A 6027-nucleotide genomic window follows, 5' to 3' on the forward strand; every position below is an offset into this window, starting at 1 on the left:
TATAAAAAGAAAAATTTTATGAATTTCTAACCTAAAAATATTTTCCAAAATTTAAAAAATGTCTCATGGCTATAAATAGCTTAAAAAATACTAATAATAGTTTGAATATACTAGCATGTATGGAAAATGGTTATTATAACATTCGGTAAGAATTTCAAGTGTCTATGGTTATTAGTTTTTGAATTACAACAAAATATCACAAATTGATAGATGAAGGTTCGTTAAGTTGCCGATGAAAATCCAGTACAATATCGTAAAAATGTTTAATTCAAACGTTTATAAAAAAATTACTGTTACAGGTCCATTTCAAAGGCCCCCCCACTTTCGAAATTTGAACTTCTGACCACGCCAAACGTTTGTGCATCGTTTGTGCAGAAATGTGCACCAAGTCCAATCGTTTGTGCACAAAAACTGAAAGCTCTATCCCTAAAACAAAATGGGGGGGGCATTGAAACGGTGCCCCCCCCCCCCCACATTGAATATTTGGATTTTTGAATGTGCCAAACGTTTGTGCATCGTTTGTGCAGAAATGTGCACCAGGTCCCGATGTTTGTGCACAAAAACTCCCAGCGCTATCCAAAAAACAAAGTGATGGGGGGGGGGGCATTGAAACGAGACACCCTCTTTTTGGAAAATTGAAATTTTTAAGGTGCCAAACGTTTGTGCATCGTTTGTGCAGAAATGTGCACCAGGTCCCGACGTTTTTGCACAAAAACTCCCAGCGCTATCCAAAAAACAAAGTGAGGGGTATTAACACGAGGGTCCCCCTTTTTTGAAATTTTAAATATTTGTCATATTAATAAATGTTGTTTACGTACCTAATAGGTTTAATAGAATTTTACTATTGCCATGTAAACGTATGACAAATAAAATCTTCAAATATTTTTAATTTATCAAGAAAGCATTATCTTGTTCTAATGTTTTTGATTTCAAAATTGTATGGATAAATACAGTTTTTTCTTTATGCATTTCTTTACTTTATATTTTATATTATATTTTGCTGATGAAAATGTGTTTATGGACAGGTACCTCAACTCAACGTTGCTGTATGTCCGGTCCAATAATGTAAGTTATAAGTCATTGTGTATATTTTAATACAACAAAAGCATAGTAAAAAAATAATTAATAGACTATATTAATATAGTACCTACTTAATTAATTTAATATACCTAACCGTACCTATATACATATAAAAATATTATAATAATATATTATTTATGTTTGAATTCATTAGAATTAGAACAATGGCGTATCAGACGTCGCTCCCAAACCGGTCGACATCCATCTGCATAACTGTGGTTGAAAACGTCCATATTTAAAAATTGTTATAGGATAATATTTATCTAATAAATTAATTTTCTTTAGCATTCCGCAAGAATGAGCGGTATAGTTTGAAAACTTACCAAAGTTATCTGGTGGATGTCGATACGTTGGTGAGCAGCCGTCGCACATAGGTCTGATGTACCTACGGAAAGTTATTATTGGATCGGCCATAATATTACGTTGAGAAGTTATCTGTCCATAAACTTATTTTCAGATTTGTAGGCCAATTCCGTTGCCATTTTTTAATCATTTTTTGTTTTTATTAAAGTTGAGGTGTAACAGCATTTTAGGGGCTATTGTAATTCCCACTTCCAGGACTTTATCATACATACAGCCGACAGCCCGATGACCTACATTTTTGTGTATTCTGGTCTACCCTATGATGGCCGCGAAGTAACGATTACGTCACCGTTTATCAGATTGCCCAGTTTGAAAGAGTCTCCAACAATTTCATCGGATAGGTACGCCATAAACCGTGGCATAGCGCTGGGCCAGCATCATTTTGTCCGGATCAATATCTACAAAAATGACGTCCCAATTATTAGAAGCTAATAATATAGATACTTAATATTTATTGTAATATAATATAATATTAAACTCATTATACCCAGTTATTACGATTAAGTAGAAATAATATTTTTCAAATAATATTACAGTGTCTTTGTCGAACAGTCAGCTGTACGAAGTTTCCGCTGTGCCACAAAACGGGTCGACGCCGGTCGCTGAACATGGGAAGTCCTCAAGTCCACCCAGCATCGTATTGATGAATCAACAATACATCTTACATCTTACATCTATCATTGCAATCTTATAATTATTCACCTGAATGCATGTAATCCTGAATGTACAGTTAATTTATTACTACCCATCTACAAAGTCAACACTGTATTAATAAAAGTATTTATTGTTAAAATAAAATTGAGTTCTATATTATTTGTAGGTACTTAAAAATTATTTGGGTATAAAGGAAACATATTTTAATCATACAAAATTAGATAAACTAAAAGACAAAAATAATAAGTAAATACGTCGTGTTAAAAATAGTTTTTAATTAATATAGGTAGGACAGGTACCTATTATGTAAGTAGGTACTTATCCAAAACTCGTTTATCAGGAATTAAATAAAAAGGGAGGTCAATTAAAAAAAGGTGGGTAAGTGGATGTCGCTCTGCTGTACAGTAGGTTACAAGTGGGTCACTGTAATGGATGGTGTTAAATTTGAATTCAATGATATAATATCATTGTATAAGAAAAACAATTCTGAGCGAAAACGGTCCGTCAGCCTATGATATTACCAAGTATATTTGATGATATTATAGTGAATAAAGTAATTTATATATAACCTATTTACGTGGAACCTTGTTTTAAATTTTTAATACTCAGCTACAAAAGTTGAACATTTTATAAATTTTTAACTACAAAATAATTATTAAATTATAAATTTGATAAATGTTGTCAAAATTTGAATTTTAAATGCTTATAAATAAAAATTGAGCCTATGTATTTTTAATATTTTTTAACTGCTATTAGAACGATATATCAGCAGCCTTATATTAAATTTTCACGCTTTTTTACCCAACAAATAAAATTTTATTGATATTTATAGAAAAAAAAACTAAAATAATTAAAAACTGACTATGTCCGTAAACAGCTCAAAAAGAGTCAAAATATTTTGTAAATTTTATGGTGTATAGAAAATGCTAATATAAACATTCAGTCAAAATTTCATGTCCCTACGGTCATTTGTTTTAGAGTTACACCAAAAACCAAAATCTATTTTCTCAAAAACAGATTATGCGTAAAAATTCCCGTGTTTCCTTAATTTTTCTTTTGTTTTTCACGTCGCTTGTGAAAACTACTGGGAAATTTTTACTTTTGACCCCCCATAGTACCAACTAGATTCACTTTCCTATCAGAAAAGTTACTGTTAAAGAAAATTCAAACACTTTTACTGTCCTAAAAGAAGATGACAGACACAAAAAAAAAAAATAAAAAAAACCACACATCATTGTAAAATCAATACATTCATCGCTTCCCTCAGAATCTAAAAAAAAAAAATTGGAAGTGACTCTGCTGAACAGTAGGTTACAAGTGGGTGACTGTTATGGATAGTTTTAAATTTGAATTCAATGATATAATATCATAGTATACGAAAAATGATTTTAAGTGGAGACGATTTGTCAGCTTAGGGTATTGTATACTATATTTATATTGATATTATTAAATATTATTAATACCGTAGCCGGTTAAGTTGAATTATTATTATTTGTTTATTATCGTATTTGTAGGTACATGATAATATATTTTAGACGTTTCAATTACCCACGAATAATATTTTTAAAATAGGCATATGTATATATTACAAGTAACAACGAATTAAGAACGATATTGTAAAAAATAATTGCCCGAAATCATTAGTTTTTAACTGAAAACGACAGGGAAGTCTGAACTTGGCGGTCAGTCTTATTTTTAAGTTATATGTATAATGTATTATAACTAATTGAAATTTTTGGTATTTTCATATGTACCTGGTATACCACACTGCGCTTGCTCGAACAATTAAAATCAAAAACATCCCTCGACTTGTTATGTAAAACCACCATGGGTGGGTGTCAGAATTATTTTTGCATCATCAATTTTAAAACGTTGATTTACCTAGATTAAAAAAAAATTAATTTGTAATACTTAAGCTCGTTGTACGGGTGCGTACAACACCGAAAATCGTGAACTTCGTAAGGCTATACCATAAAAACCAATGATTTGCAGGTAGTCGAGTTTTGGACAAGTACCTACATAGGTAACTTATAATAATTCATATTGTAAATTAATTAGGTACCAAAAAAATATAACTTCTCAAACACTTTGTCTATTGGCACTGAATGTATTAGAATGTCTATAAACTTGCGGACCAGTTTGTATAGTTAAATTTGGCATGCAAACTATAATTGAAATAGAAAACCAGAATAGGTGCATTGCAGATCACAAAGATTTCTGTAAAAGAACATACGATTTATAAATATACCGTATAGGTTTACTGAGTACTTATATAATAATATATAAGTTCTTTGGATTTATCATAGTAAATAATATATTTTATGATATCTATGGCAATCGTCAATTGTCGAAATTCGTCGGCGACGGTTAACAATTCTAATAATTTCAGCAATACTATTGTATTATAAATATAATATATTGTATGTTTTGATTTCATTGGACAAAAAAATAATAGGCCACAAATATAAACGGACAGTTCGTTAAACCGGATAAGTTGTAACACAAACTAGCAAATTTCGTTTGATCAGGTTATTTTCATAAAATATTTCGATACTTTCAAGTTTCAGCTCATCGGACTGAGATGATTAGATAAAGATGGATGAATATGGCGGCACTCTAGCTACGTTTCACCGGAAGAGTAGATGTTTACGAGTAAGTTTGTTTTCATATTATTACCCACTATTTTACATTTACTTTTTAGACTTAAATTAAATATTTATTGCCACGGACAATCTGTTAACTACGTGACGTAGAAGCATTTATAAGTTTAACCCCAATAGCGCAATGTATAAAATACGCGAGACCGTCTTCGTTTTACCACGCCAAGTTTAATACGCACCTTTTTGCATGTTATACTATACGCCGGGTATCACCTTAGGTTTGCGCGAAGTATTTAAAACAATATAATGTTATTAATCTTTATATTTTATATTTTTATTTACATAAATAAATATAAATATTATATAAATATACACCTCATATATTTTATTAGCATACTTACACCTTTTTTAGTGTAGTTTATACCCTGATGGCTATAGATATGGGTATTAAATGTCTTGCAATTATATATTTTACTATAATTATTAATTTTATTATAATATAATATAACAATACACTCTAAATTAAATTAGTTGTTATCAAGACAGACAGTCTTAAAACAAACTCTTTTCTGGACGTTTTCAAAACGTATTATGCTTAAAAAAAATTGCACAGTTGTCGTAGCAGTCAGTTGCTAGATCAAATGTGTGACATCAAATAGGAATTATTCTTGTTTTTTTAAATAGTTTTTTCGAAAAATATATGTAACATGTATAGCTCATACAATTATGAATTTATAGTTAATAGAAATGCGGATGTTTATACTTCATAGATATTTTTTTAGTTAATAATCGTGTAAATAATTTGATTAAACAATACGGTACTTACCTACTCATCATTAGTATCAATTTTATTATATTACGTGTAAAATCACCAACACGAGGTGCAGACTGCGTTTAAAAAATTAAAAACATAAAATAAAATATAAAATAATGTTGTAGTAGAAGCTGGAAACTGTAGTTTATTTTAATTTATAATCCAATTAATATAACCGAGAATGTAACTATTAAATTCATCATTGAATGATTATTCAGAGATCACTTTGGGATAAATGTATATTAAATTAAAAATAATTAAAAAACATTTTGTGAAAGGAACAAGATTACTGCTACTGCTAATATTTAAGTCTTAATTATTAACAAATAAATACAAATAATAGATTTTTTAATAGCTTTTTACTATTAACATTCAGTGTAAATATAGTTTCTGATCGACTTACCAATATGTAATAAACCTATATGTAATAAAATAATTATTCATATCAAATAATCCTAACAATTTAATGCAAGGATTCTCATAAATTGATCTTACTGCAGCCTTAAAACACCAAAA

This window comes from Metopolophium dirhodum, chromosome 4 (genome assembly GCF_019925205.1).
Source record: "Metopolophium dirhodum isolate CAU chromosome 4, ASM1992520v1, whole genome shotgun sequence".
NCBI lineage: Eukaryota > Metazoa > Arthropoda > Insecta > Hemiptera > Aphididae > Metopolophium > Metopolophium dirhodum.